This window comes from Zootermopsis nevadensis, unplaced genomic scaffold (genome assembly GCF_977971745.1).
Source record: "Zootermopsis nevadensis isolate Lab colony 2312 unplaced genomic scaffold, Znev_1.0 Znev_ptg000061l, whole genome shotgun sequence".
Lineage (NCBI taxonomy): Eukaryota > Metazoa > Arthropoda > Insecta > Blattodea > Termopsidae > Zootermopsis > Zootermopsis nevadensis.
In genome coordinates, this window is record NW_028259192.1 from 6,112,182 (window position 1) to 6,129,011 (window position 16,830).

The following is a 16,830-nucleotide window of genomic DNA, read 5'->3' on the forward strand; positions in this document are numbered from 1 at the left end:
ATCATTAGGGCGATGAGTATGAAGATTTCTGTCTTCTGGGTTGTTGCGCTGTGTAGTCTGATCGATGTTTACCAACGTTTCGGAGGTCATACTGCCTCCATCATTAGGGCGATGAGTATGAAGATTTCTGTCTTCTGGGTTGTTGCGCTGTGTAGTCTGGTCGATGTTTACCAACGTTTCGGAGGTCATACTGCCTCCATCATTAGGGCGATGAGTAAGAAGATTTCTGTCTTCTGGGTTGTTGCGCTGTGTAGTCTGATCGATGTTTACCAACGTTTCAGAGGTCATACTGCCTCCATCATCAGGGCGATGAGTAAGAAGATTTCTGTCTTCTGGGTTGTTGCGCTGTGTAGTCTGGTCGATGTTTACCAACGTTTCGGAGGTCATACTGCCTCCATCATTAGGGCGATGAGTAAGAAGATTTCTGTCTTCTGGGTTGTTGCGCTGTGTAGTCTGGTCGATGTTTACCAACGTTTCAGAGGTCATACTGCCTCCATCATTAGGGCGATGAGTATGAAGATTTCTGTCTTCTGGGTTGTTGCGCTGTGTAGTCTGGTCGATGTTTACCAACGTTTCAGAGGTCATACTGCCTCCATCATTAGGGCGATGAGTATGAAGATTTCTGTCTTCTGGGTTGTTGCGCTGTGTAGTCTGATCGATGTTTACCAACGTTTCAGAGGTCATACTGCCTCCATCATCAGGGCGATGAGTATGAAGATTTCTGTCTTCTGGGTTGTTGCGCTGTGTAGTCTGATCGATGTTTACCAACGTTTCGGAGGTCATACTGCCTCCATCATTAGGGCGATGAGTATGAAGATTTCTGTCTTCTGGGTTGTTGCGCTGTGTAGTCTGGTCGATGTTTACCAACGTTTCGGAGGTCATACTGCCTCCATCATTAGGGCGATGAGTAAGAAGATTTCTGTCTTCTGGGTTGTTGCGCTGTGTAGTCTGGTCGATGTTTACCAACGTTTCGGAGGTCATACTGCCTCCATCATTAGGGCGATGAGTATGAAGATTTCTGTCTTCTGGGTTGTTGCGCTGTGTAGTCTGATCGATGTTTACCAACGTTTCGGAGGTCATACTGCCTCCATCATTAGGGCGATGAGTATGAAGATTTCTGTCTTCTGGGTTGTTGCGCTGTGTAGTCTGGTCGATGTTTACCAACGTTTCGGAGGTCATACTGCCTCCATCATTAGGGCGATGAGTAAGAAGATTTCTGTCTTCTGGGTTGTTGCGCTGTGTAGTCTGGTCGATGTTTACCAACGTTTCGGAGGTCATACTGCCTCCATCATTAGGGCGATGAGTATGAAGATTTCTGTCTTCTGGGTTGTTGCGCTGTGTAGTCTGGTCGATGTTTACCAACGTTTCGGAGGTCATACTGCCTCCATCATTAGGGCGATGAGTAAGAAGATTTCTGTCTTCTGGGTTGTTGCGCTGTGTAGTCTGGTCGATGTTTACCAACGTTTCGGAGGTCATACTGCCTCCATCATTAGGGCGATGAGTATGAAGATTTCTGTCTTCTGGGTTGTTGCGCTGTGTAGTCTGATCGATGTTTACCAACGTTTCGGAGGTCATACTGCCTCCATCATTAGGGCGATGAGTAAGAAGATTTCTGTCTTCTGGGTTGTTGCGCTGTGTAGTCTGGTCGATGTTTACCAACGTTTCGGAGGTCATACTGCCTCCATCATTAGGGCGATGAGTATGAAGATTTCTGTCTTCTGGGTTGTTGCGCTGTGTAGTCTGATCGATGTTTACCAACGTTTCGGAGGTCATACTGCCTCCATCATTAGGGCGATGAGTAAGAAGATTTCTGTCTTCTGGGTTGTTGCGCTGTGTAGTCTGGTCGATGTTTACCAACGTTTCAGAGGTCATACTGCCTCCATCATCAGGGCGATGAGTATGAAGATTTCTGTCTTCTGGGTTGTTGCGCTGTGTAGTCTGATCGATGTTTACCAACGTTTCGGAGGTCATACTGCCTCCATCATTAGGGCGATGAGTATGAAGATTTCTGTCTTCTGGGTTGTTGCGCTGTGTAGTCTGGTCGATGTTTACCAACGTTTCGGAGGTCATACTGCCTCCATCATTAGGGCGATGAGTAAGAAGATTTCTGTCTTCTGGGTTGTTGCGCTGTGTAGTCTGGTCGATGTTTACCAACGTTTCGGAGGTCATACTGCCTCCATCATTAGGGCGATGAGTATGAAGATTTCTGTCTTCTGGGTTGTTGCGCTGTGTAGTCTGATCGATGTTTACCAACGTTTCGGAGGTCATACTGCCTCCATCATTAGGGCGATGAGTATGAAGATTTCTGTCTTCTGGGTTGTTGCGCTGTGTAGTCTGGTCGATGTTTACCAACGTTTCGGAGGTCATACTGCCTCCATCATTAGGGCGATGAGTAAGAAGATTTCTGTCTTCTGGGTTGTTGCGCTGTGTAGTCTGGTCGATGTTTACCAACGTTTCGGAGGTCATACTGCCTCCATCATTAGGGCGATGAGTATGAAGATTTCTGTCTTCTGGGTTGTTGCGCTGTGTAGTCTGGTCGATGTTTACCAACGTTTCGGAGGTCATACTGCCTCCATCATTAGGGCGATGAGTAAGAAGATTTCTGTCTTCTGGGTTGTTGCGCTGTGTAGTCTGGTCGATGTTTACCAACGTTTCGGAGGTCATACTGCCTCCATCATTAGGGCGATGAGTATGAAGATTTCTGTCTTCTGGGTTGTTGCGCTGTGTAGTCTGATCGATGTTTACCAACGTTTCGGAGGTCATACTGCCTCCATCATTAGGGCGATGAGTAAGAAGATTTCTGTCTTCTGGGTTGTTGCGCTGTGTAGTCTGGTCGATGTTTACCAACGTTTCGGAGGTCATACTGCCTCCATCATTAGGGCGATGAGTATGAAGATTTCTGTCTTCTGGGTTGTTGCGCTGTGTAGTCTGATCGATGTTTACCAACGTTTCGGAGGTCATACTGCCTCCATCATTAGGGCGATGAGTAAGAAGATTTCTGTCTTCTGGGTTGTTGCGCTGTGTAGTCTGGTCGATGTTTACCAACGTTTCGGAGGTCATACTGCCTCCATCATTAGGGCGATGAGTATGAAGATTTCTGTCTTCTGGGTTGTTGCGCTGTGTAGTCTGATCGATGTTTACCAACGTTTCGGAGGTCATACTGCCTCCATCATTAGGGCGATGAGTAAGAAGATTTCTGTCTTCTGGGTTGTTGCGCTGTGTAGTCTGGTCGATGTTTACCAACGTTTCGGAGGTCATACTGCCTCCATCATTAGGGCGATGAGTATGAAGATTTCTGTCTTCTGGGTTGTTGCGCTGTGTAGTCTGGTCGATGTTTACCAACGTTTCGGAGGTCATACTGCCTCCATCATTAGGGCGATGAGTAAGAAGATTTCTGTCTTCTGGGTTGTTGCGCTGTGTAGTCTGGTCGATGTTTACCAACGTTTCGGAGGTCATACTGCCTCCATCATTAGGGCGATGAGTATGAAGATTTCTGTCTTCTGGGTTGTTGCGCTGTGTAGTCTGATCGATGTTTACCAACGTTTCGGAGGTCATACTGCCTCCATCATTAGGGCGATGAGTATGAAGATTTCTGTCTTCTGGGTTGTTGCGCTGTGTAGTCTGGTCGATGTTTACCAACGTTTCGGAGGTCATACTGCCTCCATCATTAGGGCGATGAGTAAGAAGATTTCTGTCTTCTGGGTTGTTGCGCTGTGTAGTCTGGTCGATGTTTACCAACGTTTCGGAGGTCATACTGCCTCCATCATTAGGGCGATGAGTATGAAGATTTCTGTCTTCTGGGTTGTTGCGCTGTGTAGTCTGGTCGATGTTTACCAACGTTTCGGAGGTCATACTGCCTCCATCATTAGGGCGATGATTAAGAAGATTTCTGTCTTCTGGGTTGTTGCGCTGTGTAGTCTGGTCGATGTTTACCAACGTTTCGGAGGTCATACTGCCTCCATCATTAGGGCGATGAGTATGAAGATTTCTGTCTTCTGGGTTGTTGCGCTGCGTAGTCTGGTCGATGTTTACCAACGTTTCGGAGGTCATACTGCCTCCGTCATTAGGGCGATGAGTAAGAAGATTTCTGTCTTCTGGGTTGTTGCGCTGTGTAGTCTGGTCGATGTTTACCAACGTTTCGGAGGTCATACTGCCTCCATCATTAGGGCGATGAGTATGAAGATTTCTGTCTTCTGGGTTGTTGCGCTGTGTAGTCTGATCGATGTTTACCAACGTTTCAGAGGTCATACTGCCTCCATCATCAGGGCGATGAGTATGAAGATTTCTGTCTTCTGGGTTGTTGCGCTGTGTAGTCTGATCGATGTTTACCAACGTTTCAGAGGTCATACTGCCTCCATCATCAGGGCGATGAGTATGAAGATTTCTGTCTTCTGGGTTGTTGCGCTGTATAGTCTGGTCGATGTTAACCAACGTTTCAGAGGTCATACTGCCTCCATCATCAGAGCGATGAGTATGAATATTTCTGTCTTCTGGGTTGTTGCCTGTGTAGTCTGGTCGATGTTTACCAACGTTTCAGAGGTCATACTGCCTCCATCATCAGGGCGATGAGTATGAAGATTTCTGTCTTCTGGGTTGTTGCGCTGTATAGTCTGGTCGATGTTAACCAACGTTTCAGAGGTCATACTGCCTCCATCATCAGAGCGATGAGTATGAAGATTTCTGTCTTCTGGGTTGTTGCCTGTGTAGTCTGGTCGATGTTTACCAACGTTTCAGAGGTCATACTGCCTCCATCATCAGAGCGATGAGTATGAAGATTTCTGTCTTCTGGGTTGTTGCCTGTGTAGTCTGGTCGATGTTTACCAACGTTTCGGAGGTCATACTGCCTCCATCATTAGGGCGATGAGTAAGAAGATTTCTGTCTTCTGGGTTGTTGCGCTGTGTAGTCTGGTCGATGTTTACCAACGTTTCAGAGGCCATACTGCCTCCGTCATCAGGGCGATGAGTATGAAGATTTCTGTCTTCTGGGTTGTTGCGCTGTGTAGTCTGGTCGATGTTAACCAACGTTTCAGAGGTCATACTGCCTCCATCATCAGAGCGATGAGTATCAAGATTTCTGTCTTCTGGGTTGTTGCGCTGTGTAGTCTGGTCGATGTTTACCGACGTTTCAGAGGTCATACTGCCTCCGTCATCAGGGCGATGAGTATGAAGATTTCTGTCTTCTGGGTTGTTGCGCTATGTAGTCTGGTAGATGTTTACCAACGTTTCAGAGGTCATACTGCCTCCGTCATCAGGGTGGTGAGTATGAAGATTTCTGTCTTCTGGGTTGTTGCGCTGATTTGCCGTCTGGCCGCAGAGAACACACTCTGACATCACAACACTTTTAATACCAAAGAAAACATTTGACGTGGCTTTGAACTTCGATGTCTCATGCGTCCTTTTTGAGAGGACTGTGATTTCCAGGTCATGGACAGTCGCCTCGTTTTCGGATCATACTGAAATATCCAAGTCTCATCACAAGTAATTACCGATTTCAACAAATCCAGTTAATCCTCAATTCGTTTTAAGAGGTCAGAATAAATTTCCTTTCGAACTTCTTTTTTGTTCAGCTGACAAAATTTTAGGAACTATTTTTGCGCAAACCTATTTAATGTTCAATTTTTCGCTTAAAATGCGTCGAACACTTTCCCTGTCCACATTAACTATCTCAGCTGTTGCTCGAACACCTAACCTACGGTCTCTCCGAATCACAACTCGCACTTTTTCAATGTTGTTATCGGTATTTGATGTGCGTGGACGAACTGGGAGCTCATCTTCTGCGCTTTGCCTGCTTTCCAAAAATCGTTTGTGCCGTTCGAACACACGTGCACGAAACAACCTTCACTGTAAGCCTCAGACAATAACTGAAAAGTTGTTCCAATTTGAGATTTGACATTTTCCGACCGAGCGTAAAAACACTCTTTCACTGCTACTGAGCGAAGCTACCAAGTTGAAACTCGCACCACTGGTAGAGGATAGATGAAGGATAAATAAGGTCTGTTTATTTCGCCCTCAATATTAATGGTTACCTGGTTACAGCATCAGTCTCGCTGTTTTTGTGTCAGACCTCGTAAGTTAGAAAGGGATAAATAGAGTGGTTTTTATTATTTTTAGTGGAATATGTTGTTAAAAGTCTGTTAATGAAAAAATACGTACTATAATGTTTGCTCTAATGATACTACAGACTTTTTTTAATATAGACCTTTAAATATCTGCCACACTAAACATTTGTGCAACCAGTTTGTAACAATTGTCAAACGTCCGTATAAAGACACACCTTTGCGAGACATAAGAGGGGTTGGATCATGTCGGAAGCAAATTTCCAACCCAAGTACAGCTAGCCATAAATCAGCCTGCAGGTTTCTACGGCCTTGTATTTCCTGTAGAGATGTATGCAGAATAACTATCATGGGAGCTATGAATCTTTCTTCTGCCTTTAGAGACACAGATAAAAAGTATTGTTGAAGAAACGAAAATGGAAGAAATTATTCGGTTCTGGAAACCGTTCCCCTCCCACGTTCATCACTACCCGCAGAATCACGAAAGTCGTACGGAATCTTTTATCACAACATGTCAATAACTATTTACGTCGACTCATACCACATATCTTTACAGATCTTTGATATGACATTTCTACTCCAAAATTATCATCATCAGCTTTAATGTCTGTATTATTAGGAGTGTATCCTGCTAATTATTCATCTGAAAGTAAAACTTATTGAATACAAGTTGTACCTTCGATGTAGGCATACATCCCATGACGTTTTTGTACAAATTTGTCTATAGCGGGAACATGGATACATGTTCCAGATCTTTCAAAAAGTAGTCAGTTGCTACTAAGATTAGCTGTTTGTAAATAAAAAGAACACAACAACATGGTGACTGCAAATATATTTTACTTCTCTATCTGACAGTGATGACCTTAAACCGTTGTAGCTAGATGTGAAATTTCGTGCAGCGATTGGTCATTGACATCCCTAAAATATCACTATAAAACATTTTTTCTGTGCATTAAAAACTGCATACCTTATGAAAGAATTAACAGTGAGGTTAAACTTTACGCAAAATATATCCGAGCTTCGTCGGCCGTTACAACTGCACACGTGGTTGGTCAACCAGCTCAGGTTCGGGGAGGGAGGGGAAGCGATACAATAGCGCATAAGGTATCCCTTCCCCTTTCACTGTGACGTAGATCAGGCTCGCAGATATTCTACGTTAAGTACAGGTCTGACAACCTTCAGGTAACAGCAATTTTTGTCAGAATGAATATTTATATTTATTTATTTAGTGTTCTGTCTGACGACAGGTCCATATGAACAGGATCCTTCCATCCTTTTCTCGGACTGGGACCTGTTCATATACGTTCTTGGCAGATGATCCAGAAGTGGTTTGCCATTGCCTTCTTCTGTGTGTGAATGCCACGGAGAAACCGGGGAAGCCCCCGGAGGAAAACTCCGTGTTGCCTAGACCACGGCCTTGCCCAACACAAGTTATAAATTCGGGCACCGCCGGGAATCGAACCCGAGACCCCAGGATTACAAGGCTAGCGTTCTAACCGCTAGACCACCGTGGCGTAATATAAAAATTCCTCTGTTGCTTGTATATACATAAATTTGTAGGGAAGTAGACGACATAGGTTCTTGAAACTTCGTGTACATTTGTTTGCGTAAGACAATATTTTTAATGCGCAACTTTAACACCCAGACACAGGAAGTTATTGGTAGAGTTTCAAAACTGAGAATTTGTAAACAACATCACTGCTATGATAGAGGAAGAAATGGTCTGCGTTCTTTAACCCTGACATTTTTCCCTTCAATAAACAACAGCAACTCGCAATAACAATGCTTGAAATCGACTTAGCGAGAGACAAAAAGTTGTCACAACGATAAATCATGTTCCCAAACCAAAGGATAAAGAAGTTTCTCATTTTGTTTACTTTCTGCAGCTAGGAGACAAAGTGTGTGGAAAATCGTCAAGGGGCTTGTGTATTTCCCCCAGCATGACATGTACTCTGTCGCCAGACGAAAATATGAGGTGCAGAATTAATGGTGGATCTCTGAGAATTCATACGCTGACACTTTATCGAATCGCACGAAGGACAAAACGGAATGAAGCGTGTGTTATAAACAGTAAACAAATGTGAAATAATGTATCAGAGTTCAGAAAAACCTAAACCAATGGCTCTCAAACTTCTTCTGCAGATAAGGTTTGTGACTCATGTTTACTTGTAAACAAATAGATGAACACAGGTAAGTATAAATCAATTTAATGTTCATTAAAAACGTTTATTCAATCTTATATTAAAAAGTAGTTTTGAAAAAGTACAAAAATTGTTAGAAGTATACAAAGTGTAATGGATTAAGAGAAATAATGCACAAATTCGAAAATTCTTCAAACCGTGGCCGTGCGTTTGAAAGCCAGATTCTTCAGTAAAGCTTTTGTGCTGAAAAATTTTGATTCATACAGAGGTAACGTCTGTTCAGTGCCATCGAAGTATATACTTCCAACTAACCACCGCATGATGTGAAAAAAAAAATCATTCAAGAGGATGGCGGTGACTCAGCCAATACAGAATGGCGACCTAGTTTTGGGTCGCGACCTATAAATTAAGAACCCCTGGCTTAAAGAAAATCCCCACATGCGTTCTTCCCAACTTTATCTACCTCCTGAAATGAATTTATTCGAGATACAAATCTACTATCGATTAATCTAATCAACAGCAGATATCTTAGGTTGTATCTTGAGTGTAAATATTTTCCACCCACTGCAAACTGTATGAAGCGTTAAAGACGTTAATCAGATATTGGTAGCTTATGATGTGTCAGTTTATCGTTGATAGTATAATTACCTTTCGATACGGAACAGATAACAGACAAATATGAAATTCGCCCGACAGCTCTAGAGTAGACCAGTAGTTCAAGCATTTTGTCGAAATTCGTCACGCACATATGACTTTACGCAGAATGTCCTGTGTTCAGTTCTCGGTCAAGAGGCCGTCTATCATTTTGTGGTTTTCTGTGTAAGATTTGAGGTTCTCACGTCGGTGAAGGTTTCGCTGTTGGTCTTCTGGGTAAAAACGTCGTGTAGACTTGTACGTAAATTCAAAGAAACACACCGTCTCCTTCTTCAGCCCTGAATAAATACTACCTACACGTCTATATGGCCCTACAATCCAGAAGATCAACACTGACGAGACTGTACACGTTTTCTCTTAAATATCTACAGTAATAGTGCCTTTCAGTAGGCCACGGCTTATTCCTTCCACGTTATTTCTCGTTTATTATCGATAATCCTCCTCCCAAGTATCGTTAGTTAAACTAAGAAACGATATTAAACATGTGAGGGCGCAGAGACTGACATATAGACCTTCCCAAAAAGCGATATTTAAACCTGTTCGTCCACAGAACGCATTGGCTTAGGTAAAGGCTTACCAAGGCCTAAAATTAAGGTAACACATCTGCTTCATACAATAAATTCTTCACGGGCTACCAGCCGTGTAAGGTGGTTTAACGAAGAAAACACCAGTGTTTCGAGAAAAGACTTCGTCCTCGTCCTCAGGGTACTGTGTTCTTCATTAAGCCACCTTACACGGCTGGTAGCCCGAAAATAATTAATTATACTTAGTCGCCGTAAAAGTTTTGGTATGCAACAGATCTATTCCAAGACTACCGTGAAGAGAAATATTGACACAGCTTTATCTCAGATCACGCGTCTTTCCAAGAAATGAAGAATTAGAATTTTATCTTGAGAGACACGTCCATAACGAAGTTGCTGCCTGAAACAGTAAGGTTTATCTCTTGTTCCGTGCCAACTAAAATGATTTTTAGTGCCAAATAAGGCTTCGTACGACTGTTATAAAGAATGAGCAGGATGGGATGTGGGGTACAGTTTCTGAAAGTAAAGAACGTTTGAAAACCACTGAAATCCGGTAGATAAAATTTCTGGAGGATATTTTATCATGAATGGATTATGAGGTCGGAATGAAATTTGTTCGTATTATAACGTAACAGTATGAAAGTTTAGCCTGCACATTTGAAGACGAACTGTACTGATTCACCTGCATGCTAGAGCAAGTATTTCTTTTCCGGAGTAAATTCCGGAGTTCTTTAGTGTCTGAGTCGGTAAATTGATGTTATTTCGTTTGCTACACGTGCACAAATGAAACATCTAATATCGACATCCTTCAACATGTAGGCCTTCTCTACTTATTCGTCAACTAATCTCACAAATTAAGTTCACCGTCTGCTGTGACTTCAGTGAATCCAAACCAGGATTCCCCTCTATTTACGATAAACGAGTAGTACTCGAACGTACCTGAATGTTTAACGATGTTTCTGTTCTTATAATAAGATTAGCGTATTTGAAATTCTCTACAACAGTGGTATTCAACCTTTTTTGTTCGCGTACCCCCCAGATATAATTTCTCTTCAACTTTGTACCCCCAAAGTTGTTGGTGTATAATTCAAGTTATACATAGTATACAATCTACATCTAAAATAAATTAAATAAATTACATTACTGATTATTCAGTGTTTATCATAAAATAATATATATATTTTTTTAAATTTCACGTACCCCCTAAGATGTCTTCGCGTACCCCCGGGGGTACGCGTACCCCAGGTTAAATACCACTGCTCTACAATACAGAATGGTGAAACTGAAGTCCGAATTATACACCAGGAAAAAGTAAAAGAATTGCAATTTTCTGAGAAAAACGACTTAATTGCGGTCCAGGAATCGACTAATTCAGAATCACATAACAGATCCGTGTTAACAGTGCCAGGTCCTATAACACTTTCTTATTTATCACTATCGATAAACACACATCAAGAAAAATCCTTCTCTGAAGATGGCAACTGTTAAGTTTGCCGAAAACTGTGGACGTGGATCAATCCTGAAAGCCGACGTTACACATCCTTCTCTCCATTGAAACTGAAATCTGGCCCAAGGACTGTCTTCGTTGCAGGCCTTAGTTTATATCCTGCTACCGTCAATCGATACAATTCAGCGTCTCTATTTCGAAACTGATTCCAAACAACCAGTATACAGTTCCTAAACAATGCCGAGTGTCCACACCTACCAGCAGCAACGCAGTTTTTCTAGACTACGCGCCCTTTTCCATTAAAAATTACACCTGACAACTCCGCCCTGATAAAGGAGGCGCTAAGTTCTTCTGAAACATTGGTAAACTTCTTCCAGACAACATCCCGAAGACATCCATCTTCACAGAATAAGATACCTACATAGCAGGTAGAAGATTCCATTTCTGTATTGCTGGAGGAGAGGTTTTCAATATTGTTGTTCATGAAAGAAACTACTTCCCATTTTGTCGCATAGATGTCAGGCGTGAACTGTGCGTCGCTGTACCGTCGCACGGAACTAATTCGGCATTATGGTGCCATCTATTGACAATAATATAAAACATTTTCTTAAACCAAAAAGTGTGGGACATCAGCGCGTAATCACAGAACACACACATTACGCCGTACAGCATATTTCCGGTTGATTTCGTTGTATCATACAACAAATGTCAAAAAATCCAAATGGGCACTACTCCTTATTTCCGAAAACAGATCAAAATAAACCAATTCAAATGATTTTAATGTATACCCAAAATAACCCATATTTTGTAGTGGTATTTTCTATATTGTCACATAGAACTGAATTACAGCCATACTCAATACTCCTCTGTGAAAAGGAGATGCATAATGAGAATGTCTGACTGACAGACGCATTCATCTCAATCCAAATGGGTCAGTAGCGTAAGATTTAACAAATATGTTTTATTACGTACTTATGTCTGATGAGCGGTTGTTAAAGGACGTGAAAATTGGAAGGTTAGGTTATGGGACGAAATGAAATCCACCCAACAGGGTTCAATATAGCCCTCCGATATTTACATACATAAAACCTGTCACTTTATTCAAAAAATAAAGCGTACAAGTGTACAGCCCACCCCATTATGTTAACTGACCTCATCTACAAAGTGCAAAGCATGCATACGTAATCAGATTAATGTCTTACGAAAATAAAATATTAATAACTGAGCTATTGCATTTCAGATGTTACCAGGCATTAGATTTTGAGAGTTAAACAAGAAGAGAAAATGGGACATGACCACAAAATCCCACATGAGTGCGTGATGGAACGGGATATACAACTTTTGTTTCATAAAGGTGCAGTACGCTTCTGACTGTTGAAGGAAAGAACAACTTCTCATTAATGTAAAGAAGAATTTTATATCAATAAAGTGGCGAGGATGATAAATATAAAAATGATAATCCTCTCAGACATTGGCCGGTTGACATTATTTATAGCTATTTAAAATAACTTGAAAATTTTGATCACCAATCTACCAATAGAAATTGATACACCCACAAATTGTAACCGTCAAAGAGCCTATGGCATCCAAGGACCTCAATGCAACCGAGATTTGAACCCGTGACCTCCTTAATATGAAGGAGAGCCAGCCACCAACTACGTTTGGTGCAGTGTGGTAAACACATAACCTTACCTACAAACCTACAGCAACCAAATAACTCTTTGTTGTGTCTTCGATCCTTAGATTTCTGGCTGTTGGAAGATGTTGCAAGGACAGGAATACCACAGACGCACCGCAGCTCATGTTTTCGAGTGTTCAATGCCAGAAACACATGACGTAACTTTTGAAGAACTGAAGAAGAGACTATGCAAACGTAAAGCAAGATTTACCAACCTACTTTATCACACACTAAAACCCATTCATTAATGATGTTTCTAAACGAATTCTTTCACAGTTACTATCACCTCTAATGTTTTGTAGAAAACAATGTAAAAATTTATACAGTGCGCATAATAATTCTACATTTCCAAAATAAGTTCTTCTGGAAATGTGTTACATTTTTGTTCATGTCTTTACAACACACTAGTAACATTAATGTTGGAATGCTGTACATTTTCTGTGATTTCATTACCTCAAGAAAAGTCATGAAATCATGTTAAACGGCCCATCCACGTACGAGTCAAACTCGCCGAGCCAGACTCGGCTCGGGTGTGTGGGGTGTCACGAGCCGAGTCAAGCTCGCCGAGCCAGACTCGTACGTGGATGGGCCGCTTTAGTCCTTGTTTACTAATCCATCAGCAAGTATTGAGTCTGATTAATTTTTCATTATCTAGAAACAATTCCCTCATACTCATCCACAACTTCACTTATTTTTAAAGCCTCTTTGCATTCTATTATAAATTGTTCTTGTTTACTTTAATATTTTTCGTTGTCTTTCCAAGAATAGAACAATGAAATCTTTCTGGAGTGCTTCTTCTTCGAAATGCCTAACATACAATAATATTTTATTTTTCCTGCTTTCCTAAAAAAGGGACTGGAGAAAAAACTGCTGCAGAATTTAACAACCACTGCTCTGGATAGAAAACTGTAAAAACTGTACCACCTCCTAATTCAGGAGACCTCTCCTACAAATCTAAATACATTTCCTAATGGCATTAATTAATACTGACTAACTCCATGCTGCTGGCAGTTGTTCAGCCACTCAAGAAATACCTTATCTTTAAAAGAATTTTAAGGTTAATGAACCTGCTATTGGTCCCTACGCTGCACCAGATCAAACTAGTCGACACCCACATGGAACAACACACAGTTATATTCTGTAAACACCGGTGATAACTGAGAAATTCTTAAATAAGTATGTAATGTAAAAAGGAGATACAACTTACCATGCTGAAGTCTGCTGTAATGACGCCTCACATCACTTATAAAGGTTCTGGAATGATTCCAGAAGTTCAACCTCGGTAAATGTAGCAATTACACATGTTACTTAGTTCTTGACAGCTTCAGCAATAAACACTATTCTACACTATACACTTCAGGCTCTCCAGAGATAAAAGTCACAAGTTAAGTTCGCAGAATCTAGGAGGCCACAGTTCTTTGCTGATTATTCTGTTATAGAACACGCGTCTGCGCTGTAGCATTATGTTGCCTGAAATACCCATAATTCCTTCCTTCAGCTGTCGACTGATGAGGGATTCTAATTCACGGTTTCACGAAACAAAAATCAGGCCAGTCATCCACCACGCACTTACTGTACACCAAAACCCTGTGTTTACGTCGTGTAATGGCTCGTGTTGAACAGCACAGAAATGTTCGTGGTTTCATATTACGTTTTGACCACGAATTTAAAACCATGCTTTATACATTATGAACAGAAATTGTCGATCCACACGTACATCGAGACATCGCATACATTTTGCAGTAAGCTGATGCAAAAACGAATTCTTCCTACATAACCTTGTTGTTTAATCTGACACGTAATTATTACTTTTGGGTGAAAATGAATTAGTCATGTCCCTGTGAATGCAGGCACCGACGAAACATCAGTTTTTGTGCTACACGTCTTAAAGATTTACAAAGACTTATCTGTGATTCTGTCTGAATGTCTTAAAAGTTTTCTTCATTTAACACACTGCTTTCGGATTCCCTCTTTTTATCGCAAACTGAAACCGTGAATCTGGGAATTTAATAGCAAACCTTCGAATCTATTTTGTGCACTTTTTGTTCCTTATGTTTCCACCATGAACACTCGCTGTTGAATTGTAAACTTTATTCCAACAGAACGAACTGAAAACTAAGAGACAAACAGATGTTCGCGTTTGCCTACTCGCGCTACCAACCTAGAAAACGACTACGTGTCGTATTAGCGAGAACAAAACTTACCGCCGGCAAAAAATTTCTTCGTTAACAGAATTATATTTCCCTCTACTGGTGTTTGAATGATACACTCTGTGAATATGATGTAAAACACGAATAAATACTGAAGAGTACCGAAATATTAAACATTTTTCACAAGGTTTAATTATCTTCACACCAGAAAAGACAACATTCTGTATTATAGAAAATAGTTTTCACAGCGATTTAAGTGAAGATTGTATTTTAATACAGATAACTTCAAAGCCCAACATTAATAGCGTGATTAAAGCATGTTCACAATGTAAACAAACTAGGTAACCAGCTGATCCACGTGAAACCTGCCCATTCAGTCAAGGTTACGAAACCAATCACCAGTCAAGTTCACAGCATGTGTCAGCAACCAACCACCTCACGTCAAACAAAAGTGGCTTAGTAATTTACCCATATGAATAGGATAATCCATTTACTGCGTGTGTGTACACACTAATATTCAAATAAACAGCTATGCAAACCAAGCAATTCTTAAACTGTTATGACAAAAAGATAAACAGAAGGTAGTTTACCTTCTGTTTATCTGTTTATGAATTAAACGTATTTTACAAGCAAATGACACTGATTATTTTCTTATCGAAAGAACAGCTTACTCACCGCCTAGGAACTGAGTAACCAGACCGTTCTATTGTAAATGTCAGGAGCATCTTATCGGCTACTTAAGTAGGGCAAGTAGTTACAGGACGACCGTTTTTAATAACTTGAAGTTTTTCACTGATTGGTCATGTTTGAAAATGCTTATGAAGTAATCAACACAATCATCAATACGTTTATTTAGTACAGCACAATTGAGAAACAATTTCATTCGACTGTTGAGTCGACAGTTATACGAGGCGCGTCCCAAAAGTAAGTTTCCCTGGGGCCGTTTACAGAAACAAAACACAATTTCATGGAAATATTTATTGCAACAGATAGAGCAAGTGTCCAGCTATTTTTCAACATATTCGCCACCGGAATTGAGACATTTGTCATACCGTGGGACCAACTTTTGAATACCTGTGTCGTAGAAGTCTGCCGCCTGGGATTGGAACCACTGTGTGACAACCATCTCCGCCTCTCTGTCATTCTCAAAACGCTGACGCTGACCGGACAGGAATTTCTTGAGGTGTAGGAAAAGATGGAAATCACTGGGAGCGAGGTTCGGGCTGTAGGGTGGATGATTAAACACCTCCCAGCTGAACTCCTGCAGGAGACTTGCTGTCCGTCGAGCAGTGTGCGGCCTAGCGTTATCACTGACCGCACTTCACAGTCGGCGGGAGCTGGAATAAGAACCTCCATCTTCAACAGCTGCAACAATGCTACTGTGAGAACGCGGGAAGTACCGTTAGTGCATGCGCCATGCTACGTCATTGCTCTATCACGTACGCACAGTCGCTTCGCTCAATATAAGGTTTGCTAGCTGTGGGACGAGTGGGAAACTTACTTTTGGGACGCGCCTCGTATAATCGAATGGAAAACTATCGACAGTGAGAAAGTTTCAAACTGTCAAATAATTCTATTGCTTTAATAATCGAATGAATTTGATTTTTGAAACCTTCAGTTTATTGTATGTTCTTTACGCTTTACTTTAAGTGAACAAGGCCGTTCATATACGTGTGGCATCCTTCAATCGAAGAGATCGTGTTGCCATATACTCCTGGTCCAAGTAATTCCATGTTCTGCCATCTAATAACGCGAGAACGGCCTATCGGATGTTCATTATATTTGCTATGGTGGGTCATAAGAGGCCAGTCCAAACTAGTATTTCTTAAATTTCAGAAGTCGGCAATACCAACGAGAGATGCTCAGTCGTGTAGTGATACTACGACGACGCCATTACTGATCCTTTGCTCATGCGCGGTGACGTCTTCACATCATAGTGATCTCAGATCACATTACCAGTGACCTTGAACGCCATTGTTGTCTTTGTAACTGTTGTATTTGTGATGTCCTGCCCTGACGTCATCACCATTGATGTACATATAGTAGTTATCCTAATGAATGACTTTAAATTCATCAGTTAATTAATCAGTAGACTTTTAAATTGGCATCAGAGGTACTGGGATGGTAGAAAACTTATGAAGTATCTAAGAGATAGGGTAAGTTTGTCAGTTAAACAAGAAACA

The 16,830-nt window shown here is 41.4% G+C and overlaps 1 long non-coding RNA gene across 1 annotated transcript in view; it reads right to left on the reverse strand.

Moving 5' to 3' along the window:
- The window catches only part of LOC147871156 (uncharacterized), a 123,749-nt gene extending 109,119 nt beyond the window's left edge, over positions 1-14,630 (reverse strand). The window contains exon 1 of the long non-coding RNA XR_015532584.1: positions 13,705-14,630. This is a non-coding gene — a long non-coding RNA (uncharacterized LOC147871156). The remainder of the gene's footprint in view (positions 1-13,704) is intronic.
- Positions 14,631-16,830: the final 2,200 nt, after the last annotated feature.